The sequence below is a fragment of the Triturus cristatus genome, chromosome 7 (genome assembly GCF_964204655.1).
Source record: "Triturus cristatus chromosome 7, aTriCri1.1, whole genome shotgun sequence".
NCBI classification, from domain to species: domain Eukaryota; kingdom Metazoa; phylum Chordata; class Amphibia; order Caudata; family Salamandridae; genus Triturus; species Triturus cristatus.
Window position 1 is genome coordinate 344,713,901 of NC_140590.1, and position 27,904 is coordinate 344,741,804.

The 27,904-nt window shown below is 48.9% G+C and overlaps 1 protein-coding gene across 3 annotated transcripts in view; it reads left to right on the forward strand.

The window, feature by feature from the left end:
- LOC146809624 (outer dynein arm-docking complex subunit 1-like) overlaps window positions 1-27,904 on the forward strand; it is a 358,293-nt gene that overhangs the window by 164,862 nt on the left and 165,527 nt on the right. Inside the window, exon 1 of one of the 3 annotated variants that reach the window (XM_085616473.1) lies at window positions 11,355-11,469. The exons of 1 other annotated variant lie outside the window; for it this stretch is intronic. The gene's annotated coding sequence lies outside the window, so the exon portion shown is untranslated. Of the gene's footprint in view, window positions 1-11,354; window positions 11,470-27,904 lie in introns of those variants that run through there. One more of the 3 variants, XM_085616474.1, reaches the window with a different exon arrangement.

A 27,904-nucleotide genomic window follows, 5' to 3' on the forward strand; every position in this document is an offset into this window, starting at 1 on the left:
ACTGCCGCTAGCGCCCGACGCGGGGAGTGGGCCCCCGCAGCCAAGTAAGTAGGGGCCCACTCCGATGATGATGTCCTCCGGACTGCTGTTGTCGCTGCAACTGATGCCACTCCGGTGGCAGCACCACCCGAACTGCTGCTGTTACTGCTGCTGGCTCCTCTCCGGTGACTGTACCGAAGAGCTGCTGCTACTGCTGCCATTGAACTCCGGCGGCTGACCCCTCCGGTTCCAGGCCTGGCCCACCGTGAGACAATTCTGGACTCGAAAGCTTGTTTGCTAGGGCATGGGCCCCACTCTTGACAGAACGCTCCCCTCAGCCTTGCAGAATTGGTTGGAGTCATTCGACATTCGACTCCTGCGGACTTCCGGTAAGGACAAAACCACCACCATTGCCCTTTTTGCCCCCGGGCGGCAGCCACCTTGCCTCCGCTTGATACAGTGAGACAGTAAAGCGTCGGCGGAAGAACCCGCCTGCTGCCCCGCCCTAAGAACAAACCGTGGCATTGCTACAAGGTTGCAGTGACGCAAAGTTGACGCTAACGAAAGTTCTCGAACTACCGAAAGGGATTCTGGTTCAACTGCTAATTCATGGAAAGACTTAGACTGTGCACTAGCCCGACCCCGCCCTAAGATGGCGCTGATGTAGGAGTGGCCTACAACTCCTTGTGGCGTTCCAGTCACGTGACATTCGTGTTAAAAAGAGATATATATACATGTATGCGATGCTTCCACACATGGCGGTGGGGGAGAGGGGGGGGGGGGGGGGGGCGATTTTTATGTTAATCCAGTGTTGCTCATGTTGCTCGACGCCTCTCACACTGTGGCCGGTCTATGGCGGCTGTAGGCCCGTATTTCCATACTGACATTTGTTTTAAATAAAGGGCTTCTTAAAAAGGAATTACGAACTCAGTGTCATGACTAATCATCTAGGTTGTTGAAGGTTTTTCTTTTGAATAAATGATCGTTACTCCTAAGCGAAAGCATACGGATAATACAGACACAATTTGCCTAAAAATCTTTTTGTTTAACGGAATTTGTACCCATCACGCCTGCCCTTTTTCCAAGAATTGTCAAATCAATAATGAACTATAACTTAAGGTATATGTCGCATGCAAGGTATGGTATCCTGCACCATAATACACGACCAATTGAGAAATACATGCACGACCAGGGAACGCGAATTTAGGAGATGAATGAACTAGAGCATCTTTGCCTCAAACTAAAGAATAATGGGTCCGTGGTATTACCCAACCCTGCGGCTAGCCTGGTACATGGTAGGTAGAACCTTTCGTGTCTGCGCGCGCTGGGGTATTTTGAATACTGCACCTCCCCTCCCCTCTTATTTCCCCTCTATAGGTCACGACGAAGTTCCGACTGAAGAATGGAGTGGACATGGACCGCACCAAGTTCAACATCAGGGAAAACATAGACAAACGTTGTGAGACAGTGTGTAAAATTACAGACCACCATTGAGAACATGAAAAACTGTATGATATGATTGTGCGTGTGTACTACGATTATACGATATGAATGTGTATGCATTTCATGTTCGGATCACTTGAAGAGAGCGTCATTGTATGATTGAAGTGTGCGTCCACCGATCAAAGGGAGGAGAATAAAGGGTCAGACAACCCATAGGATGAACTACAAAATACTGAAGGTACGCAGCATGCATAGGAATAGAGGACAGGGAAGGAGAGGTCCCCGTGCTCGACGCAGCCCTGAGTCTCCGTCTTGACGCATGTACTGTCACACCCTATCCGGCATTTGTGTGTACGTGATCATCGAATTTATGTCTTTTCCCCGCTTGTGTTTTCTTACATGGAACAGACCCATGCTACTCCATGTTGTGTGTGCACCAAGTGACCTATTATCTTACCCATCTCTCTCTCTCTCTCTCTCTCTCTCTCTCTCTCTCTCTCTCTCTCTCTCCCCCTCCCTCGCAAAAGGCTCTTTCTTGCCCTCTTTCTTCTTGAATAAATTAACGACATACACCTCTTTGGTAAGTGTATAATTGGCCTGAACACAGTGGTGTTCGAACAAATTGATAGAAACAACAACGACCATACTTTACCACGTTACTACCTCTCCTTTTTACAAACATTAAGCCTAATCGGCTGAGAAGGAAAGGACAGGTAAGACGACTGATGTCTCCCAATCTGACCCACAACACGGGGACTATATGTCAGTGGTTTTTGTTCTTAACGGACACCATCTCCACCACCCAGAATTACCCCTGACCAATTGGCCCGGAATAAAATGTCTAAAGCACCCTGTTCTCCCAAAGATAACTCCAGCCCTATACTAGCCGTCTCAGAAGTATCCCGAATAAAACAGCTGATGGCCCCTGTTTTAAACTGATAAAGGGTCACCTACTGTATGAAAAGGATGCTCGTGAACGCATGACCATAGCACCTCGCACTTACAGGTATTACCAAACCTTGCATTATAGGGCGCAGAAACTGACACCTAGAAGGCCAGACGATGGACAGGGACACCCACAGAACCCTGCACCACAGCAGTAATTAATAGATTAGTAACACGCACCTTAACATCAGAGTTAATAGACACCAATCATATAGTAACAGATAAGAGCATTTCCGCAACTACTCGGTGGTTGGGAGAGAGAATGAAGTATGTAAATGTCTTCCCTGCCAAGATCTCTAAGACTTTCGTTTCTTATAACCTATTCAAGGATAACCTGCAGCCATCGGAAGAGAGGGGTCGGATGTGACGCACAGTCTGGCTGCGGATCATAAAACATCTATGACATCGACCAAGGGGGAAGCGACGAAGCAACAAGAGCGTGAGACGAGGCACCATTATCAGAACGATGAGCGCGAAGGGCTACATCGAGGCCCCTGCTCACTGACCAGCGTGCCTGAAGTCTTAACCCGTCGGGCCCGATTGATGGGCCCAGTGCTGAAAAGATTCTGCTCTCCTTGGTCCGCATTTTTGATCTGATCCCATGCCACCCCATTCTCTCTTCCTCTTTCATTTGGACTATGACTTTGACCTACTACCGAGGAACAAAAGGCCGGCACCCTGTCTCAAAAGTACCTGTGGTGAACCGTGTTAAGGAACAGGACTGTGATCAAAGAACAGTGAGTGGTCACACCCTGCCACGTGAAGAAATCGGATTTGAGCTGGACCTTAGTTCCACCGCCGGTGCTCAACAGTGCCAACGAAAGAAGAACAACAATGAGAGCTTACCAGTGATAGCTCTTTATAAACAAGGACACTGGAAAGAAGAACCCATGTCAAAGTTGAAAATCCTCTCCCAACCACCTTATTATATTAACTATCTTCTTATCAAGTTTTCATGATGTTGCATCAATCACTTCCGACTGTACACTGAGAAGTTAAGAAAATGTAACTTTGTATAGTAACATTCATACAACACCAGCCATGTACACAACTATACTGTAACTTTGAATGTACTTCCTCCTCGCCTGCTTCATCAAACTGTATGAGACAATGTACAAATGTGTCAGATTACTCCTGCCTACCCTAAAGACTCTGTATCTTTAAATGTGTGACGAACATTGACGATACTGTAACTGAAAGGCTGACAAAGGCGAATATTGGCCGGACAAGCTGGCGAGATATGTTAAAAGGGAGGACTGTGGAAATTTAGCTCGCAAACTGAACATTATCTGCGCCATCTTGCCCCTCCCCAGCACCACGCGCAACGAATGCACGGCCGCCATTTTAGGCACCCCGCTCTCTCCGCTCACTCTCAATCGTCAGCGCGGTCCCCTTGGCGCTGCGAGCATCCCCCGCGCGCTGGCCACCCCCGCTCTCTCATACAAGCCATAAACCCTCTCCTTCTGCGCGACCCTGCTACGGAACCACTTCCAACCGACAACCCATACATGGTCATGCCTCTCCTTTGATAACCCCCTTCCTCTGCGCCCCATTGTCTGAACTGGTCCCAGGCCATCACCTAGCCCTGCGGATGCAGTTTACTGCCCCTACTGTAAGGGAAACACCCCACATCAAAGGGATTACAGTAGATCAAAGCCCCTACCCCCTGAGACCCGGCCAGTTGCACACACCCCGGGAATTAGCGGAATTCCCTGCTGCGCGATAGCCATCTCCCACTGCGGGTAGGGTGGGAACTTCTACTGTATCTATGTGTGGGATCGGATCTGAACCGGGGCTCCAGGGGATATTCCCCCGTACTTCAAAAGAATCTCAAGAATGTACTATGTGTAATAAAGCAATAAACCAGTGTATAAGAGACCAGGTCTCAGAGATGCGGTTAGAGCACCTCGTGACGATACCTTGCTGTCTGATCTGATGTGTTCTGCTCCGACGGAATAAAACCTTGTTTCCTGCCTTCCAGTCTCCGGCGCCTGCCTCTTTTATTGGTAAATTATCGAGTGGTATGAGAGGCGATTATCGCCGGGCAAATACTTGGAAGGTTATCGACTGAAACTGCCGCTACCATTTAACACCTCAGTGTAATTTCCTTCATTGGTCATTGCTTCCCGCGCCCGCTATCAGTCACCTGTGTACCGTTCTCCCCTCCCGAGGGGTGGATCCGCCCGTATGTGACTACCCACCCCTCCAAAGTACCGTGACGCCTCTACTCTGCAACCCTGCCCTAAACTGGCACGCTCAGCCCAAAATCTATCCCCACCCTTCGCCTAATGTCTGTAGGGTGGGTGGGCGGACAAACTTTTCCCTCCCCGGTGGTGCTCAGGTGTCAGGAAGAGGCCGGATACTCCTCTCCTGACACCTATATACCCTCCCAACTCCCGCCCCTCTCCTTCCTATGATCCCACCCCCACCATGTCCTTCCGGTCGTTGCGCGAATTCCCCGGGGGAAGACTGGTCTGCGACCTTCACTTCCCCCGGGGCCCGCCTCGCGCAAGAACCACACTCCACGCTGTTACTTGAAGCGTAAAAGGCCATTTTATTAGGACATGGTTGCAATCATTTAGACTTTATTCGACAGTACATAAATGCAATAAATATCCTTTCCCCAACCCATACCGACTCATTCTCCTTTCATCCACTCTCAAAACCATCTCACCTGTTAGACTCTTCCCCCATTCACTCGGTGACCTCCTTCCTCTCCCCATCACTTGCCCTCCAAGCATCCTCAGTGTAATTTCCTTCATTGGTCATTGCTTCCCGCGCCCGCTATCAGTCACCTGTGTACCGTTCTCCCCTCCCGAGGGGTGGATCCGCCCGTATGTGACTACCCACCCCTCCAAAGTACCGCCAACCAGGGAAACCCCCGGAGGGCGGTTCCCTGCCCCACCCCCAGCTCTAGTGCGCCTTTCGCCTCCATCCCGTCTACCGTGCGGCACCCCGTGGATGACCCCCCATCCCCTAAAACCTACATCCTGTCCAACATTCTCTCTCGCCAGGACACCCCAGACTGCGAAAGGCGCACCTAGTCGAAGTAGGACCACCGGTCCCCCCAAGTTGCCCAACTTAACGCTCCAGACAGCAGGTGGATGCCCATCCATCCCTGAAACTATGTCCTGCGGCCTCCGGCAGCCTTTCAACACGAAACCCCGCCCGTGCAAATCGTACCATCGCAAACAACCACCTCGCTGTTTTCCCTCCGGCTCCTTAACCGTGGACCGTCCCTCTGTAATCCTGGCCCCCTAACTCCCTTCTTGGCAAGGCCCCGTCGGTGGATGACCATCCACCCGTACAGCCAATATCCGTTGTAATCCAGTAACCTTCCCGCCAAGCCCCCCAACCCTGAAGAGCGTCCCAGCCCCCAACAAGACCGCCTGTGCCTCGTCCAATAGTCCCATTACCTGCGGGCCGTACCCCCGTAAGCAATTTCGACAGCCCTCAAAATCCGTCCTCTGCCAGGCACCCTCGGTGGCCTACCATGCACACATACAGCCAGCGCAACTTTCTGACAAGGTACATTTCCATGGCAATCCAGCCATAACAAATGCTCCATCCCAAAACCAACCGTCCCCTCAAACAGTCCCCCTGACCAGTGGGCTAGTAGCCGTAAAGCATGTTTAAACCGCCCCCACAAAAGTTGTTCCTCTGCAATGCACCATCGGTGGATGCCCATCCACCCTTACTCCAGTGTCCCTCGTAAACCCAGAAACATGTCCAGGCGCCTCCCCATCCATGAAAGGGCCCCCCTCCCCACCAGGCCACCAGCGTCCCCCAGACAGCCTCATCCATTGCAGCCTGACTCCTTGGAATCATGCTCGACGTCCCCCAGAGACCCTTCATTGCACTGCGCAGTGCTGCTTCCTAACCCGCTTCCCAAGTTCCTCGTCATCGAACCAATTCCCATGCCAAATCTCTTGGAATAAATCAGACCTGCCCTGTTCCGAAGAACCCTCTCCTCAATGTTTTTCGCTTGTAGTGGAGTCACTCCCCATATCGTATGGCACAGTCACCCACTGGCCGCCACGCTCACCCCGAGTCAATCCCCCCGTTCCCCCACAATCAACATACATCCCAAATGACTACATTTCCCCTGCCAGATGACATCCGTACACCCGCCATGTCGCCTCTGTTGCTGCCCAACGTTCGGGAGAGTGTCCGCCTGTCCATGCGACCACACTGGCTCCCAGGCCACTCCCCCCACCTGCAGTAGAAAAAGAATAATTAGTCCCGCAGTATCATGTTCCTGTCCTTAGCATCCCCAAACTCTCCAAAACCCTCGCCCAAACCGTTCTATTCCCTACCACGGCACCACACACCCTCCTAGGCCGCCATCTCCCCAATCTCCGACTTCCCCCCCGGCCCCCCCCCTGAACAGCCCTCCTGCTGACACCTCCGTGCCCGCCCAACAGGCGTAAGATTCGTGCCACTCCGCAAAGGAGCCACTTCCCCTCGGCCCCAGTCCTCGTACGGAGCTCGTACTGTGAAAATATCAGGTACTAATCCTGACGAAGTCCATCTGAATTGACATTGGAACTTCTACATGTAATTGATAAAAAAAAAATTCCATTTTCTTTATTCACCTGAGGTCCTGAAGAAAGCTCCCTGACCCTCCTCTGGGCTTTACAAGAGCTGAAACATGTCGACCGATCACTACGTTTAATATCGCAGAGGATTCATTACACATCCTATCTGCAATTTGACCTTTTTAACGCTTCCCCAGCACCTATCAGAATAAAGACTTTTTTATAGGTAGCATGAGGAACACTTCTTTTTAATCACTCACTTGAGCACTCCTCACTTTTTTATTTTATCATTTTTATTTTCCCTGATCACTACTGGAGAATTCAGTGGTTCCCTCCGGGTTGGAGGATGCATGGAATAAACCCAATGATGATGCTATCACGTATTTAAAGGCGGAGAACCAAGATATACCGCCCATACATATCTTGACGTGATTGAGGGTTTTTTACCTATATCAGATACAACCACCTGAACCCTGGTGCCAGCAACAAGTGATCCATTCTCCCTTGATTATTTATGACTAGCTGGAAGCCGTTTGGATCACAGCTTCTTTTTCCCTACTTTGATTGTATCATCACCACAACTACCTCCACCAGTCCCCCTGCAAGTCCCCATCAGCAGAACACTGCCCTCGTCACGCCTCGCGACCCTCGCGCGCCAGATACTGAGGCCCTCAGGCCCCTGTCTAACCCCGCATGTATCACCCCTGAACTCCCCTGCCGCCTCCGCTGCGCGTCAGTCGAGCCCCGAGTTCACCAGGCCCCCAGCATCGTCCCCACCTTACCGAAGGACTACCCTTGCAGACCCTGAGGAATGAGCACCCGGTGCCAACCAGGGCGTGAAACCTAAGCTTCCAAGTGCAACTCCAAGACCTTCAACCACCCAATTCATTTACCTGAGCATCCGTCCAGGACCTCCTTCGCCAAAACGGAGACGCCTTTGGATCTCCTTACCCCCCGCTCCGACTGCGGCCGCACTCGCCTGAAACAAACAACAAAATGGACTGGTTACCTGCCCACACCCCCACCCCCCTTTCAGGGCAATCCCCCATTCCACGGTCCATTGGCGACATACCAACCCTTGCATGTATCACCCCCGACCATCCCTGCGGACCAGCTATGAGTCACGTGGGCCCTGGGTTCCCCAGGCCTCCAGCATTGTCCTTACCTCATTGTAGGAAATACCATTGCATAACCTGAGAAATGGAGCACCCGGTGCCAACCAGGGCGTGGACACGGTATCGGCCAAGTACGACACCAAGGCTGAAAACCCCCCCCAGTCATTTACCTGAGCGTCCGTCCAGGACCTCCACCTCCAGCCCGGGGCTCCTTGCCCCCGCCCCATCCGAGGCCGCATTCGCCTGAAACAAACAACAGAATGGACTGGTTACCTGCACACACCCCCCCCCTCCAGGGCAATCCCCCGCTCCCAGGCCCCATTGGCGCCGTACCAATCCTTGTATGCATCACCACCGAACTCCCCCGCTGACCAGCTGTGCGTCACGTGGGCCCTGGGTTCCCCAGGCCTCCAGCATTGTCCTTACCTCATTGTAGGAAATACCATTGCATAAACTGAGAAATGGAGCACCCGGTGCCAACCAGGGCGTAGACACGGTATCGGCCAAGTACGACACCAAGGCTGAAAACCCCCCCCAGTCATTTACCTGAGCGTCCATCCAGGACCTCCCCTTCCAGACCGGAGCTCCTCGCCCCTGCGCCGTCGAAAGGCCACACTCGCCTGAAACAAATAAATGGACTGGTTACCTTGCTCCCCCCTCCCTCCAGAGCAATTCCCCACTCCAAGGCCCCATTGGCGACGGACCAATCCTTGCAGGTATCACCACCGATTGCATAACTCAGAAATTGAGCACCCGGTGACAACCAGGGCATGGACCGGTATCGGCAAAGTACGACACCAAGATTTAAAAACCCCCCCACAGTCATGTACCTGAGCGTCCGTCCAGGACCTCCTCTTCTAGACCGGAGCTCCTTGTCCCTGCGCCGTCTGAGGCCGCAGCGCCTGAAACAAATAACACAATGGACCGGTTACCTGCACTCCCTCCCCCCCCCCCCCGCCCCTGGCAATCCCCCTCTCCAAAGCCCCATTGGAGACGCCAGTCGCTCCTTGCACCGACCTAAACATTAGCACCCGGTGCCCACCAGGGCGTGAACACCTAAACCTCACAATATAACGCCACGCCATCGGACACCCTGCCCATCGCACTGCATCCGGCACACCAACACCTCTACCGTCGCACTCCGTCACAGGCTTCCATCCGCACCCCCAACCCCAGTCATACCACCCATCACACCGCACATAATCGGAACTCGGTAGTATTCACAAAATTGCGATGCTCATTGCGCGAATCCCTCGAAGGAGGGCAGGCCGCCGCGGACCCCCCTACTGCTTCTGGCCAGCGTCTCAGAGCCGTTGTGCGCCCCGCTGGCAACACCCCTCATCTGCCGGCCTTCTCCGCCGGTCCTGGATCCCCCCCCCACTCGGTTGCTAAACTGAGTGGGTCCCCAGCACCACCGGGTCTCATGCCGTCCTGGCAGTCCCTCATCTGGACTCCGATGACCCCCGCCACCACTGCCTGCTGCTCCCTGACTCCCCTTGCACCGCCTACCCCCGCTGCAGCACCTACGCAACACCCTGCCTCACTGCGCCTCCACTGCCCCTGCCCCCGCCTCCCCCCCCCGGAACCTGTGCCGAACCCTGCCTAGCTGTGGGTGTGAATTGCAGCGCCCCACACAGGCAATGTAACTAACAGAATACTCTTCCAAAGGCCAGCAAGTAGCAGCGCCGCAACCGCCCACTAGAAGAAAAAGAATTGGAGCAAGTAAAGGAGCCACTTGAAATGACCGTTTTTCGCGCCGCTCACATTTTAAAAGCGGCGGCGCGAACGGTCTCAATGCGCTTTGTGTGGTATGTGCGCGCTAAAATGGGGCCCCCGCTTGCTTGTGGGGACATTGGGGCCCGCGCGCCGTAATGGGAACAGTGCCTGGGACGCGTAGTCCGGACCTGCTCCCGACAGAGTACCGAGGGCAGTGACGGCAACGTCCTGATGAGCTTCGATCGATGCCTTACATGCCCTATGCTGACCCCGGTTATGGATAGACAGCTTCTGCCTGATGGGACCTACGTCAAAGCGCTCTATGTGAAGTCGGCAAGTGCTAAGCAGGGGGGGGGGGGGGGCGCGACCGCGAGGCTCGAACCCAAGGGGACTGCGCGCCGGGCGACACACGCATACCCCGCCGTCCCGCGCCTCAGTCCCGCCATGCGCCGCCTGACCAGGTCGCGCTGCCGAGCGAGCCGTCCCAGCCCCCAAACCCCCTCCCGCATGGACCGCAAAGCACGCACGCGCAGACGACAGGCGCGCCCGCATGCAGGGCCCTCCCCCGCCACCCCGCATCCCGGACACCGCAATCGGGCAGCCCCCCCCTCCCCCCCTACCTGAAGCGAACGGTCGCCTCCGCCAGCCACGCCGCCCCAGGACGTATAGTATCCGCCCGGCCGGCCCAGCCAAGCCTCCATGCCGCTCCAACGTCCGCCGCACCGAAATCACCATGCCGTCAAGACAGTTGTGGAAAACTTCACGGTCCCCCCAGTGTCAGCCCCCCCCCCCCGCCGATCGACAAAGCGGCAGATGGCCTAACCCTACAATAATCTCCACAAACTTTTCCCTCCCCGGTGGTGCTCAGGTGTCAGGAAGAGGCCGGATACTCCTCTCCTGACACCTATATACCCTCCCAACTCCCGCCCCTCTCCTTCCTATGATCCCACCCCCACCATGTCCTTCCGGTCGTTGCGCGAATTCCCCGGGGGAAGACTGGTCTGCGACCTTCACTTCCCCCGGGGCCCGCCTTCCTATTATTCAAATCCGGAAGTGGTGCACAGCCAGAGCTGCCGACTTTGGAATTGGGAAACCAGGTGCGAGCCTCTCTCGACTTGGGCTCAATGTCCTACAATTTTGGGAAAGCCATCACTCCCTGCTCCTCAAAACAAATGAACTGACCTTGTGTAATGCAACCGGGGCTTATGTGAGGCGCTCCGATACCTTCGAGTCGATTTCGCACTATTTAAGGGGAAAAACACTAAGGAATGAAACCAGATTCCCACTTGGCAGTGCACTAAATAAAGGGACACTACTGTCAGTGTTTCTTTTGCTGGAGTGGTTCAGTGAAAGCTATGACAAGCCATATCGTACAGAATATTAAATGCAACACGTGCAGCTTTAGAGGAAAATAGAACAAATCAAAACAACATGTTATTACTTTTATTTTATTGGAAAAAATAACGAGCGGGACAACTGGAGAAGAGCCCGTTTAACATAAGTCAGTTTTACCTCTGCTGCTTGCGCCTCCTTAGCTTGCAGTTTTCTGCAGGGCCTTGGGACGAGCTTGTTGATTGGCTAGGTTCATGATTGAGGAGGCGCACACCGCCCCTCTTTTGCATTTCCTGGAGATAGTTGCTAACAACTGAGCAGCCAGCGGTGACAACAGTGTGGTTTGGTCGGGGACGCAAAACGAGATTAGGAGAAAGTTACGAAGAGAATTTGACATTAAGGTACTCTTTAGAGAAGAAAAAAAAATGTCCGGCAGTGATTAGACGTGTTGATGCACTCTGCTGGGCAATTGATATTTTTTCTTCCTTTAATTTTTTGTACTATTTTCTCAAAAGTTGACTAGCTCCAGAGATTATACAGTTTGCATCATCACTATTCTTTTTAACTCTGGCATCGGTCGCGTTATTAAATGCTCTCTTTTCAGTGACTGTTAATATTATATATATTTTTTAATTTATATGGCACTTAGTAACCCTATATGCAGTGCTTGAAATGGAAGAAATAGAAGTGCAGGTACTCTGTACCAGAGTACCTCCTTGTTTCTGAGAAGTGCCGGTACTCTCCAATTATAAGTATAGCATTTCTCTTGAGAAGTTCCTGTACTCTCCCTCTCAAAATAAAAAAGTGCCGGTACGCCATACCGGACAGTACCTGCCCATTTAAAGCACTGCCTATATGGGGTGCTGAAGCCCTTGCCTACCGTGGAAGCATGCTAAACCCTGTAGAGAGTTTGGTTGGAAGTGTGTTGTCTTTGTTTTGAACCTGTGTGGGAATTGTTTCCATGCTGTGTGTGAGGACCACGGTTAATGTGAAATGGGACACAGCGCTTAGTTAGCAGTGTGATGGAGGAAGACGTGTGAGAGCTAAGCGTGCAGTTTATGGTTTCAGTAAGTTGGCAGCTTTTAGCAGCTTTGCAAGTCCCATTTTGGTATTTGTTATGTTCCTAGTTCACTTAACTGGTTACTGCACTAGGTTTTCCATTCCGAGATATTTTGTTGAAAGTTAATGGTTCTGAGCAGGCATGGGTTACAGGTAGAAATGATGAAGAGGTCTCTTAGGATGGACATTGTTAATATCATTCCATATCTGATTGTCATGATGAGATGTCTGAAGCCGTCACAGTATGTAGCTATTTGGGACCTGCAGTGGCTGATGAAATTAAAGTCCTCTGTTGGCCAGCGGCCTGTGGCAGATATCTTCAGTTATTCAATGCCTCTTCAGTTTGTGATGGGTGGTTTATTGCTGTGTACTGGAACAGTACTGGGTGTTGAACATGCCCCTTAGCAGTTTTGTCTCAATTGAATGTCAGAGTGTCAAGCACTAAAAGTGAATTATTATGCAGCCTGTATGAACTACAATGAACTGATCAACCACTGAGTATTAAGAGATTACCATTAGTGTGAGTTATATATTGTATTTGTATTGTAATTGCATTTACATACCACTTACTACCCCATACGTGGTGTTGTAGCACTTGACGCTGGGCAGCAGGATACTCAGATCCCAGGGTTAGTATGTTTTTTAGTTATTGGGATTCGTCTTGCGCTCTTAAGGAAAGCATGCCACACGTTTGCACCAGTTTTTAAGAGGTAGATTAAATTAATAGGAGTTAGATTTGATCTTTCATGAGGGGTGGGGTATGTGATTTCGTGCATTGGTTGGCGGTTGGCACACTCAGTCTTTCCCTTCTTGTCCGAGTCAGGTGGTGGGAGCAGTGCTCCTGTCCTTGTGTCCAGGGCTCTCTGTTGGTTTACTTCTCGGCCCCCAAGGCTTTTATGTGGCCTGCACCTTCAAGCACGCAGATTCAGTAATCTGTATTTTTCCTGTAAAGTTCCCTAAAGCCAGCCGACATCCACACAAGCTTTAAAATCAAATCACAAGATGTCCTTTTTCGAGAAATAAAAAGGCATTCATTTCTAAATTTGAATGTGGTATCACTCCACTTTAGTAAGATAATAAGAAAAATAATAATACTTACAGCATTTAATCAGTACACTTCAGCACAGTGCATTGCATGTACATTTTAGTACTATTTCAACCTGCTCGATAGGATGTATTTCTTGAGAGGAAGTACAAAAAACATAATTTGTTTTGTTTTTACACTCGCAAAATAAATGATTTGCTCTGTGACTGTGAACAACAGTACTAATAAGCCGCCTGTGCCGCACTCAGCACAATAAATCACCCCACTGTACAGAAAGCCCAATTCAGTGGAATTAGTGGAGTCTGGGCCTTTGTCCATCTGTTCTCCAGCAGTGCTGATGAGGTCTTGCCTTTGACGATTACAGCTCTAGTTTGTTGCTGGAACAAAATACTACTACTGTGGCAAAACTCTACACTTTCCTGGTTGTTGTGGAGCCCTGTACATCAAAACTCACCTGAACTGCTGCCATCCTGGAGCACATTGTGGGCAGTGGAAGAGCCCTGGTATCCTGCCAATCCCTGCTGGTAGAGTTCATCTGAACTAATGTGATCAAATTACAGACATGTTTTGAATAATGTGTATGTTCATTGACCGATTGTCATTGTGAGGTCTCTAGGTTCTGATTGACAAATATATATGAGCCTGGAGGCAGGATAATTTTGCACATGTAACAGAAATGTTCTTGTGCTAAGTGTGTGATACCCTTAATGAGCAAAATCTACATTTTACATCATCACCTTTTGGAGGATTTCTGCATTTTGCCTGGGAATGCTACCATGTGCTGCAGCGGAGTCCTATGCCTGCGGTTAGCTGGAGGTTAAAACTTGAGGTCTAACTAATAATGGTGAAAAGCTAACATGGCAAATAATCGAAAGTAGATTTTAGGTTCCACATGCCGTAGCATGTCTCATCAGAGGCCTGAAGACGTTCAATCAATTCATGGATCTCCCACGAAGCACACATCATCTTCAAGACCAGCTCCACCCCATACAAGGCCACCAGATTTAGTACCTCTGCATACCCGGCAACGAAAATAACCACTTCAAGTGGATAGGGCCACAAGAGAAGCCTGGACATTCCCAGACTCAGCCACCGGTCTTTTTGTCCCTACCACCCGTTTTCCTACTATCTGCCCTTTTATGCTCTCTACTTGTATCCTACTTTTACCATCCTGTTTGATTGTACATTTTCTCTGATCAGTCCCACGTCCCTCTCTCACTCCCCCAATAAGGCGGGGCACCGGCGCTCCTGAACTTGCTACACTAACAAGAGATACATGCCCACATTTACGATATTTGTTTGGTCAGTATTCATTATGTCATGAGAATGTTAAGCTGGTGCCTTTCCCAGGTGTACACTCTGCCCTATGGACTAGTTTGTTTCCATATAGCTTTTGACTATTGGGCACTGTCAGGGCCAGCTGCCCTCGCTACTGTTGAGCTGTATGCCTGAAATACCTGCTCCAACCTGCACCCTGTCTGCTCTCTCAGCACGCTGACTTGTGACCTTTGATAAAAAAAAGTAGGACAAATATGTGTGCTTTTTTTTTAGCTGGGCACTATCTAATTAAGCTTATGTTCTTGTTTTGTATTATGACAGTTTGGGTGCGTAAACATATAAGAGGAAGACTTAATTGAAAAAAAATCCAATTTATATCTTTTTTTGATTAACTCCATTCAACAGATTTGCGGATTACAGTTGTTTAACTTTGGTGTGGAATTAGCACTATTTTCCACATATCACTCCACTACTAAATACTAACTATAACTTAAAAACAAAATAGTTCACAACATGTGAGACTGATTGCATTGCAAATGCTTGTTGTTATTTGGTGTAAATATGTTGAGTAGATTTCGAGATATTAAAGGAAAAACTAATTTGTATATCTAAAGGTGCTGACCATTTGCAAACCAGACGGATCTCGTGCAGAGACCTGATTGGCTGCCAACACTTCAATCAGGAAGTGTTGGCAGACACTTTGTGACTCAGACTCAGCCGAGTCCCAAACAAAAACAGAACATAAACAGAAGGGGGCTGAGTAGGAATATCCTGACTCCCTAGGCCTGGTGGTAAGGTCCCACAGGGACCCTGCCAGGGCCAAAAAGAATTTTAAAAAATGTCACGGCAAACATTGTGAAGATTTGCGAATCCTCGTGAAAATATTTTTTTAAAAATAAGCACGATCTCCTACCCTTTTTTAAGGCTTAACCCCCTGATGAGCCAGGTCCCAGTGGGCTTGGTAAAAATTGGGAGGGGGCACACGTGCCCCCCTCTTGAGACTATGAAGAGCCCGGGGTGCACCACTTCCCAGGACTTTATTTAGAAAATTGAGGGGGTCCGGTCAGACCCCCCTCCTCAGGGTCATTAGAACCACTACCTCCCTGGTGCTTAATTCAAAAATTGAAGGGGGACGCGTGGACCCCTTTCTCTGGCTCTTAAGAGCCCCAGCGACCACCACTTCCCCGAGGCAAAGTCAAGCATTCGAAAAGGAGGGAGCTGCGTGGCCCCCTTCCTGAACCCATTTATTGCCCTGGGGACCCCCACCCCCCACTGCCGTCTCCCTGTCTACCAAGGTGCCAACCCTTGGGAGATAGAAGTCTGCTATTGCTTGGTGGGAGCTTTTTCGGCTCCCACCAAGCGGGAGCAAACAGTAACTCTGTTTCCCAGCAAGCAGGAGCAGGAAAACTGCTCCCAATCGCTGGGAGTGGAGTTTTCATCTGTTTTCGGGCAGAAAAACAGATGAAACCAGGCCCTTCTCCAGAATTTTATATTCAAAACACGGCACACACCATCCGTTTGCCAGCAAGCCCCCAGCCCCACCCTCTGTCCCAGCCCCTGGGAGCACTGGACAAAGCAGCAACAGCAAAATGCTCCCATTTGTCGGGTAGGGGGGAAATAATGAATAAACAGGGACGGCGTTGGCATCACTTAATCTCCGTGCACCTCAACACAAAAAAAAAAATCTGAACTTGTGTAATGAAACTGGCACTTTTGTATAGCACTTCAACATCTTCAGGTTGCTTGGATTCACATATAATAAAAATGTCTCACAGTCCCAGGGGAGCAGCTGTGAATGTGCTTTGAAATTAGAGCTTTGAGAGGAGGAGGACGACAGGAAGAGGCAGCAGGGCGGTCATGCAGTGATACTGGAGGAGGAGGGAGGGACGGATGCTGCTCCCATTTGTCAGGTAGAGGGTAAATAATGAGTACATAGGGACAGCGTCAGCATTACTTAATCTCTGTGCACCCAATAACAAAAAAATTAACCTGATCTTGTGTAATGTACCAGTTCACCCTTTGCATCAGAAATTGATGGATTGGTTTTTATAGACTCTTCCAGTTCCTTTATCTGTTCCAATAGTTTTTCACTAATCTGTTCTGCTGTTTTTATAGACAAGTACATCCAGACCATGGAGCACTTAGTTCCAATACAACTGAAGTCTCCTAGGTATTCTGGATCTTTTACAAAGATTACAGGAATGTTTTTCACTTGCATTTAGAGGGCCCAGACGTTGTAAAAGGTGATAAGCCCTGATGATGACCTCATCCTCAAAAATGGTGCCGATTGGGCGTGGCCTAGCGGTCCAACATGACGTACGCACGTTAGGCGAGCTCCTGGAACCCCTGTTAAATATCCCGATTAATATCCTACCACATTGGACTTTTGGAACCTGGCAAGACGATTACGGATACTCCAAACGCGGACATCGGCAGTAGAACCGAAAAGACATGCCGGAAGACATCTCTGTGTGCCAAAGCGGCAGCCGTGGCCTGCTGGGTGTGCGACTTGATACCAGTGGGCGGCCGCAGAAGACGAGCGCTGCGGAGGGAGGTCGGCCATGAGCCGCGACAGAGGATGCTGTGTGTGCACAGCGCCGGGAGACTCGGAACTGCGACCTGGTGAGTGTGTAATCAGCGTGGGAGGCCAGTGGAGGGCCTCAATCTCAGCGGTTGGATTCGAGCCTCGGGGGACAGACCACAGCATGATTGGCAGTGGGACTGGAAGTCGGAACAGCGAAGCACGGCCGGAGTCATGCCAGACAACACTGCACTCATGACGGCCATAACGCAAGCTAGGGATACTCTGGATGCTAAAATCAGTGATGTGGGCTCCGACGTAATGCTCATCAGGCAAGACCTGCGTAATGCTGCAGAGAGCGCATCACAGAGACCGAAACCAGAATATCGGAAGTAGAAGATACCGTTACCACACTTAAGAAGAAAGTGACGTCTCTGGAAACTCTGGCGTCCCACGTGGAAGATGCAGAGAGCAGGGCTAGAAGGAACAATCTACGCATTGTGGGGTTTCCTGAGGGGTGTGAGGGCAATGATATAAAGCGCTTTCTTACTCAGTGGCTTGTAGACTGGCTCCCCCCGGATTCGCTGCCCAGATGCATTATCATCGAGAGGGCTCACAGGGCCATGATGCAGAAACCCCCCTCTGGAGCCCGGCCAAGACCCCTCATCGTGAAGATATTAAATTACTACGATGGGGACGTGATCCTGAAACAAGCCAGACAGAAGGGGTCTCTTACTTATGCCTCCAGCCGCATCCTTATTTTTCCGTACTATACGAGGTTAGTCCAACAGAAACAGCAGTCCTTTATGGCCGCCAAAGCCCGCCTTCGAGACCTGAAACTTCCATATGCATTGTTATATCCAGCTAGACTGAGAGTGGCATATCAGTCCCACACATTCTTCTTTGAAACGCCAGAAGAGGTCTTTACCTGAATGGAGCCCAACACGCCGCCCAGGCTGGAATCAGATTCATCGTCTAGTGACACCAGCCACAGACGGCCAAAGCCCAAAGCAAAAGAGAGCAACAGGTCGAAATCAAGAAGGCGATCCAAGTCCCGCAGCGACATCAATAAAGACTCCTTGGATCCCCTACACAGGACTACAATACCCTGATAGCCGCAAGGGCTGGCCGTTGAAGGAGCATATACAGGCAGATGGGGAAAGAGAGGGGGCCAATACCTTTATCAGACTTTATATAGTCAAGGGGAATGCACGCTGTTAATGGGCTGGTTGAGAGGGAATTATTGGCAGGGGCGGATGCCGGGCTCCAGTTGGGGTAAGCGCACCACCCCCACCACAACAGGTACTTCAACAGTTCTAAATTATAGGGGGGAAGGGGGAAAGTTGGGGAATTTACGTAAAATTTTTGCGCTGCCTCCATACACCATATTGCCATGGCCCGCCAAGTAGTTGCTGCACACCACTCTCATTTCCAGTCACGGACCGGCCTATGGTGGTCCCTATAGATAAAATGCATGTTTCTGGGGGTGAGCTCCGCATAGTCAGCTGGAATGGGAGAGGGGCTTTGGATAAAATAAAACGAGGGGCCATACTTCAGCAAGCTAAACAATACCATGCCGATATCCTAATGCTTTAGGAGACCCACTTGATGGGAACTAAAACACTGTGCATACTGAGATACAGACACACCTAAGTGTTTCATTCAGGCTTCACTAGGGGGTCCAGGGGAGTCGCAATCCTGATACATCGCTGGGAGGACCAGAGGTTCACCTGTTATTCAGGGACGTATGACTCCTTTTCCGCCTTGATTATATTTTTATGCCTACTAGATCCTGCTAAGGAGTCTCTCAGATCACTCCCCGGTAATGCTACAGATACAGATAGGCCCCGAGGGGCAGGCCTTCCGATGGAGCCTCTCCTCTTGGCATTTACAAAAAGAAGAGTACCAGATACACATACACGAGGCGACTGAGCGATATTTGGAGACCAACATGGGATCGGTGAATGCAGTTGAGACCATGTGGGAGGCCATGAAACCGACGCTAAGGGGTTTTGACATCTCCTATTGCGCGGCGGCGCGTAAACTCTGGCGGGAGTCACTTCTGATGTTGGAGGCCCAAATGATTGACCTCGAACGGGGGGTCCGGTGCATCGCCAGATGCTATATGTGCAGCAAACGCATGCAAGTGCATTGCTGGATGAAGCCCGATTAGCTTGGCTGGCATCTCGTAGCAGGATCTATCAATGGGGGGACATTATTACATAGGCTATGCCAAGTAGCTCTGCGGCCTCAGTCTATCCGGAGTGTACAGGACCCTGATGGTGAGGTTCTTAGCGACCAGGTGTTGATTGCAACAAGCTTTGCTGATTATTACTCAGAGCTGTATGCTCCCAGAGAACTTCTGCCGGAGGAAACAATTCAATGCTATATAGATGATTTTCCGCCACAGGCCCTCTCCGACGATGCAAGAGCTGACTTAGACGTCTCCCTAACCACAGAAGAATTGAACGCGGCGCTTGGAGATCTGAACTCCGGTAAGGCACCGGGACTGAATGGATTCCCTTGCGAATTCTTCATGAAATATTTCTCCCAATTGGGATCCCATTTCCTTGCGGTCATGGACGACGCACTAGTTCGGGGCCGCCTCCCGCAGGACTGGAGGCATGCTGAGGTGGTTGTAGTCCACAAACCAGGTCCCCCCCAGATCAGCATGCGTCATACCGCCCCATTTCCTTATTGAACATCAAGGCTAAAATACTGGCCAAGGCATTGGCCAATCCTCTCCAGCCGCATATAGCACATATGGTTCACCCAGATCAGGCTGGCTTCATGCCCCAGAGAGCAACATGTCATAACATTTGTCATGCTCATAATGCCATCGCGTCCATTGAAGCTTATGATGATCCTGCCGCACTAATGCTGGTGAATATGGATAGGGCGTAGTCCACAAACCAGGTCCCCCCCCAGATCAGCATGCGTCATACCGCCCCATTTCCTTATTGAACATCAAGGCTAAAATACTGGCCAAGGCATTGGCCAATCCTCTCCAGCCGCATATAGCACATATGGTTCACCCAGATCAGGCTGGCTTCATGCCCCAGAGAGCAACATGTCATAACATTTGTCATGCTCATAATGCCATCGCGTCCATTGAAGCTTATGATGATCCTGCCGCACTAATGCTGGTGAATATGGATAGGGCGTTTGATTCCCTCCGCTGGGTCTATTTATTACCCTTCCTGAGTGGTCTCAACCTTGGGCCCTGATTTCTATTGTATCTCAAATTATTATATGCGGACCTTACTGCCTCAGTGCGTTTGGCGGGATCCACCTCCAGCACCTTCGCAATAGGAAGGGGCACCCGGCAGGGTTGCCACCTGTCTCCATACCCATTTACCCTGGAAATGGGGCCTTTGGCGGCATGGGTGCGCATCGACGCGCAGGTGCGGGGCTTCGAGTGGTCGCACAGGAACTCAGATCGCATCGCTCTTTATGCAGATGATGTTTTATTTTTTTTAATAGACCTCAATAAGATGGGCCTCGAGACTGCTCCGTATCATGCAAATATTTGGCGAACCCTCGGGTCTCTATGAATCCTCGTAAGTCCACCCTTCCCCTTAAAGGGGGCCAACAGACTTGACCCATGGGCATCGGCGGTACAGATGGCCACGGAGAGGGTGAAGTACTTTGGGGTCTATCTATCGACCACAACGCACGTCGTGGGATAAGAATATTGCTTCTGTTTGTACTCGGTGAGAGATGAGAAGAGAACCTGGTCGCACATGCCTCTTTCGATATATGGCAGATCAGCCATCTTCAAAATGGTATCCCTTCCATGTCTGCTATATCAATTGCAGAATCAGCCATACCCGTTCTCGTACACCTGGTTTCGACAGGTTAATGTGGAGCTGGGGCAATTCATGTGGGGTGGGGGAGTATCCCGGATAGCCCTACGAACCTACTTTCAGTCAGCGTATTGTGGGGACCTTGCGACAGCGGATATTCAATCCTATTATGCGGCTTTTAGTACTAAATGAACGGTGGTACGGAGATAGGCAGGACCCCGCATATGCGGTGGAGCGGTGGCAGATGGGAGATGCAACACTTCACACTATCCTATACTTGGCGCCTCGATGCCGATCTCTACCGCCCGCGATGCAGATGGTGTTCAAATTGTGGAAACAAACCCTACACAAAATAGGGTAGTGAGGTAGACTGACCGGGGAGACTCCACTGTGGCATAATGGTGGACTACGGCAACTGGCTGCGTTAGCTGGCTTCCGTGGTTGGGATAACATAAGCATATCTACACTAGGGGATGTTATGAGGAGTTCAACCTTGAAATAATTTCAAGATCTTCAAAAAGAATATAATATGCCAAGAACACAATTCTTTAGGTCTCTCCAACTTAGACATGCCATTTCCCCTAGCATCTCAGGGCTGGACGTCCTTCCCAAATTTAATCCCATTGAAGCAAAGGTGTTTATGGGGGACCTGAGCGAACACAAAAATGCGAAAATATATCAATCCCTGGTGACGAACAGCTCCACTACACTAGGCAAACTGAGGGAGATGTGGACACTTGGCTTGGGCCAATTGGAGGGGGATGACTGGGCGGAGGCGCTAGTATCCCCGCTGGGTGCGGCAATAGCAACCCGGTTACTCCTTATCCAATTTAACTATCTACACCGGGCCTACTACACCAGACAGAGGTTGTGGAGGGCGGGATTAATATCTTCTCCTGATTCTTTGCGTTGTGGACATGAAGAAGGGTCCCTCATACACACAGTCTGGCACTGTACGGCGCTTGCAAAGTTTTGGCGAGGGGTCATGTCATGCCTCTCGGAAGTTCTGAGGTGGGAGATCCCTATTTCACCGAGACTGGGCCTTCTACATATCATGGAGGGTATCAGGGGTAACATCTATAAGCAACACTTACTGTTTTTCGGGCTTACTCTGACCAAAATGGATAGGCGCGTACCCCATCATCGTTGACGGCCTGGAAAAAGGAAATAGACTTATGTATGGGCATGGAGGTACCAATATTTAAGGCTAGGGGATGCCCTCAAAAGCATCCCAAAATCTGGAAGAGATGGGCAGGCTACAGGGGCATCTATCTGGAGCCTGTGCCTCCGACAGAAACACTTGTGTCATCCTTACTCATGGGGGCTGCCGAGTAGTGAAGGGGGTGGGTGGAGTGCGAGCAACTTAATTGGGGTGGCAATGTAACTTGCGTAAGAAGCGATGTAGCTGTGGAGCAATGCAAAGGGCTTGGGTTTATTAGGTTCATGTTGTTATGCTTTATATAATTTTGGATTTCGATGAATGTAAATGAGTTGTCAGCATCAATATTCAGTGGGGTATGTGGTGGTGGTCACCCTCGGTTAGAGGGGGCCCCAAACTGTATGTGACTTTTGACACAATAACATTTGTTTACAAAAGAAACCCGGTACCAATTTGTTCATTGAGGTCGTAACTCGTCGGCGGATATTTGTATTGTATTTGTATTTTTGGGTATTTGTAAAGCGCAAACGTTCGCTCCGAAGGGAGCATCATGGCGCTGAGCGTGCGTATAGGGATCAGATGATGAAAAATCTAGATTGCTGCCAGCACAGAGATATCAGATTGCTGGTAAACCCAGGTCTTCATATTGCACGAGAGAGGTGGTATGGCCCTTCCCGTACCCAATGGAAACTTGTTAAATGAATTCTTGAAGAACGGGTGGACTGAGACAAGTAGTGAATTGGACTAAGAAATATATTACACTCTTCATTGCAGTATTCAAGACTTCATATGTCTGACAAGCTAACTCTAATTGTATTCCAATGAGTAGCTTTATTGATTCCTTGTTTCATAAGGTAATGGTCATATGTGAACAAGGGAGTGTGAAATACTTAAAAATACAATTTACTGTTGACATTATGTAATTAAGGTATTTGTGCGGGGGATTTCCATTTCATTTTCCAATACTGTTTTTGTTTACTAATGTACGTTACTCTAAGAAGAGGTTACCTTGTGTAATATGATAAGTGAAACTGCTTTACATAAATAATATTTGATTTATGATTACCCACAGGATTAATGTGCTGATTGGTGTATTTTGGCGAAAGGAGACTAATTGATAGCTGGTGGGGGTATTTGTATGTTCTGATGCTAGAGGCATGCTGCACTGTATTCCCTGCTATTTTCTTCCTAAAAGGGAATATCAAGAAAATAAATAATTGTGCCGCTGAAGACCAACGTAAAACTCAGATTGATGTTATTTTCATTTTGACAGTCCTGGAAATTACGCAGTTACTCATCTGTACCCTCCTAGATAAAAAAAAAGGTAATCTATGTAGTGAAGCCACATAATAACCTTTTCTAGGAACCCCTCATGGACACCTGTTCCTTCCACCCACCCATAACCACATTGGTATAACTGGGGCCAAAACAGGTGCCCATGGCAGTCCCTTGGATCTGTTCATACATGGCCCCATTGAATATAATTTGTTTTCTTCCAGACATAATTTAATCATATCAATGAGCATCTTATCATGCTCCAGTAAGTTTTACAGTCTTGCTCTCAAATAATGTTCAACTGCTTATACTCCATCATTATGTCGAATGCTTGGGTACAGGGATTGCACATCTAGAGTCACCAATGTATAAGCTTGCTCCCAGGGTAGATGGCTTATTTTTCTGAAGAGGTCTGCTGTCCTGTAGATATGATAGCAGAGTGTCTACAAATGGAAATAACAAATTATCAATGTGGATGGATGTCCTTTCCAATTGCAGATACGATTGGCCGCCCTGGTTGTCTTTCTTTGTTTTCATGCACCTTTGGAAGCAAATTCAAAGTAGGGACAGTTGGATGATCTTTCTTAAGAAACAGGTATTTTTCATATTTAAGTATTCCATCATCCTTCCAAGCGAGCAATATATCACAATATTTCTTGATAAGTTTCTTGTAATAGTTCCTTTCTATACATTTTAGCTGATTGATAGTTATTTCTTGAAACGTATCAATTGCATCATATTGGAAAACATCTGGATTTAGGTTTAAAATCTATTTTACTACTCAAATTGGTCCTTAGGCCCATTTCTTTCAGGCTAATCATTGGTTTGGTGTCTCTCTCTCTCCATCATGTTGCTATCCTTCTCCACGTTATTTGAGTCATACAGCCTCTCTGCATCATCCACTGTCCCTGGCATTGGGCTAAAGCTCCTGATGTACTCTTTTTTGGTAATGAGTGTGCTTTTAATTTCAACTTGCAGGTAAAGTTAAATAAATCCACCCTTGTCCTGGTATAGTTGAACTTTGACGTCAAACAAAAGGAGAGGCTCAGATTCAGCATCTCTACTTCTCTGATTAGCTTCTTTTCTGTTAGATTTATCACTGTATTGGCGTTTACTCAGACCGGGACTTGCTCCTTCCTCTGCTTTCAGTTGATTTGCCTAGTCTTCTGGTTCTTCTTTCTCTTCCTCTTCCTTTTGTTTTGCTCTTTCCATCTCTTATTCTTGTTTGTCTGGGTGCTGCTTGTTATGCTTACTGCAGCACCCTGTAATCGTTTCAAAAATTCTTTCTTGTATCAGGATTTGCCCTAACACTCAACACCTCTCTTGTGGCATCTGTCTCCATATCTAAACTCATTATGGAACAGCCTTCGGATGCAATCTCATCTTGAGCCTGTATTGTTCTGTCTTTTCTCTCTTTGGTTGATGCATAATTACATTTCTTGGTAACTGTGAGTATTCATCCATTTTCATAATCCGTTTTGTCTCTTTGAAATTTCCAGTCCTTTCCCTTTTTTATGTCCTCCTCATATCTTCGCACTCTTGTTTAAATTTTTTCTTTTAATGTGTTTAAAGCCTGTGTTCCTTTGTAAGATTCTCAATAAACTTAATAGTATCTTAATACTCTTTCCATGCATGGTTAATCAGAATCCTAATTATCCTTTTCAAGCATTCTGTGTTGTGCCTAGTCTATTCTTGTAGTTGGCACTCTATATATTCGGAGGCCTTGTGGTATTCTATCCACTCCAACTATTGTTGTAAAGTTGTTCCACCATCTGTTTTATCTCCCATGTCCCACGTTTCTCCAACTTACGTATTATTTCCAGAAATGTAGTCTGCCCCTCATTATTTGCCACCTCTGCTTTTTCACCTCCTGTCGCTGAACTGTCATCCATGGTGAAAAAGTCCTCAAAGGCTTCCAGCCTTTCATTTACCCTGTCCATTACCATTCCAAATTCAAAACTCAAATGCTCTTCTCACCAGTTACTAATAGGCTCCTTTTATTGCTAGCCTATATCCCCTGCCCACCAGTGTGACACCCTCTCAGTTATCGAACTCCTGACGGGAGTTAAAAAGGTCTTACCTGTAAATCTTCACATTTCTATACACATGAAATAATGGATCACCTCTCATCCTGTATATCCGGTGCAGACTCGTTCTTCTGCTCTAGACCCCACCACACTATTATGCCATACCTCCCCAGAGAGCAGGCTGTTTGGGTGGCAAGCCGATAGTGCATTTACTGGCAACTTACCCCCACCCACAGTTTTAGCATGCATGATAAATACACAAGACAACTTTTGTTCTGAGAAAATATTGCTGCAGGTTTATTCCATACAAAGTATGCAATATGGTGGGTTATTTTACGGGCGATCCAAGGGCGGGCAGCTGTACCAACCTATGCTGCCCCCGCTCGCCTGATGAGCCAGCACTGTGGGAATCCAGAAAATGCTACACCTTTGGTGATCCTCTTCCAGATCACGTAACAGGTTAGTCTCTTATTACTTACGTCCTTTTCGGGACGGAGCGTAGCAGGGCAAACCCCCGGTTGGTCAGGCCCCCAAAAGCCCTAAGGACTAACGGGGTGCCATCGTGGTTTTCCAGTAACCTGCCCTGGGGCTCCTGGTCTTTGGCTCTGGCACCCTTACTGTGCCGCGCAGAGGTACCCTTACTGTATCCGCCTGCCGCAGAGGTACCCTTACTGTACCTGTCTGCTTCCAGATCGCCCTGTAACTCCGCCTGCAACGAAAAAAGAAAACATTACAACGTTCTAAGTACATTGCCTGCCAACCCCAGGCCGGGTAAGCGGTAGGGTGGGAGACGGCGTGTCCGACACAAAGAGGATGCCAGAGAGGTGGCGGGAGGTATAAGTACCCTCCCCCGACCTCTGTCCGCCGGAAAGTGACGCGCCAAGGTGAAGGACTCCTTCCTGAGCCAACCCTTGGCCAGTAGGGTGGCGTTTGTGCCCAAATTGCACTAAAGGGCCGCCCGTTGGGATGACCCCTGCCGGAGCCGCGGACAGCCGCAGTCACTCCCGTTCTCCAACCTGAGGTGAGTCATGTTATCAATCGGATGGCAAAACGTCATTGAGTTCGTTTCCTTCTTATAAGGCTTTCACACAGAAAGTAACGTCTCCTTCCTAATCCCAGGAATGTGTTTCAGCCCCAGATTACCACTAGCTTGGGTGGGTAGGGTTCGTAAACAAACCTCAAACACTGCTACATTCCGTTTTCACACTGCCATCCCTCCAGGGGCTGTCACGGCATGTGGGAAACGAAAACCCTCTATGTCTCCATTAACCCTCTCACTTCACCAAGGAATCAACTCCGCACGTCCGAACTGGTGTGCAAAAGGTGTCCTTTTTATTTAATAATTTAAAGAATGTTGCGGACCCGACGTGTTTTGTCCGTTTACCTCGAGCCTTGCTCACGCATAGGCGTGGTAACAAACACGACTTTTTTTAAAGGCGAAAGTGCATATGTGCAGAATAATGAAACCGGAAAAAAATACAATACATCTTCACAATACATCAACAACAATACCTAGCTGCCCATCACTTTCAGGAAGGACATGGGGGAGATCACATGAAGTAGGGGGGGTTTAGAACAGGAGGATGCACTGGGGACAGAAAGGAGTCTTGTGTTTGGCTTCTTTATTAATTTATTTATTTGCAGTTTTATATAGCACAATCCAGGCCTATCGGTATAATAGAGCCCTTCACATAGCAGAGATCAATATAGAAAATATGAGGTTTGAGAAAAAGTGTGTACAAAGATGGCTAAAGCAATTGTTGAAGTACAGCACAAGGGGAAAGGGCTTCTCTCAGACAAGTCAATTTAGGGAATACAGTAGATCATGGGAAGTGAGAGAGGATCATTAGAGATGTGTACAACTGATGTGAGAGAAGGGGTAGGAATATGGATATGTGTCCCCACCATTAAAAGTGTCCATTGTCAGGATACATGAAGTAAGTCTATAATGGAAGAGAAAGATTCATTAACAGTGAGAGTTTCTTTTGGAGGTTACACTGTTTAATCTGTCTTTGATAAAACAGCTCTTATTATCAAAATAGAGTGGACCACCACAGTTGTTATGCCAGGCTCTCACAGTTGTTGTCACGGAAACCCTGAAACCATATTTGCGTCCAGCAGCATATATTATTTCCACTGGGGCGATTGTTGTGGGTGACATCATCATCGGGTTCTGCACCTGGGTGCTTGCTTCCCGAGGTGAGTGTTGCCTCCAACTGGAGGAAGAGGATTTGGTAAGTAACACTGGTATGATCTGTGTGTTGAAAATACAATTTTAATTATCTCCTATGCCCAAAGACAATCTTAATGTTAAGTTGGGGGAAAATGGATACGTTTAAAAACAGTATGTGGTTCCTGTAGGAAGAACTACTTATTCTTGGCATCAAGCAGGGCGTTCATCATGTTTCAGCCGGAAAATGCCTCTAGGGGTCAAAGGCCTTCGTCAGGACCTCACGTGGGTCAGATTCCTTTTCTTCTTGGTAGTCCAGTGGGTACCTTCCTTCGTTTTTGTAACCAATCGTAACTGTAGGTATATTAGCCTGCAGAACTTGGAAAAAGAACAAAAGAACCGAGGAGAGCATAAAGTATAGCATATACATATTTTTCCTCATGCTTCTGTATTCCGTTAGTTCCCCAATAAGTGATGATTACTGCATGCATGCATC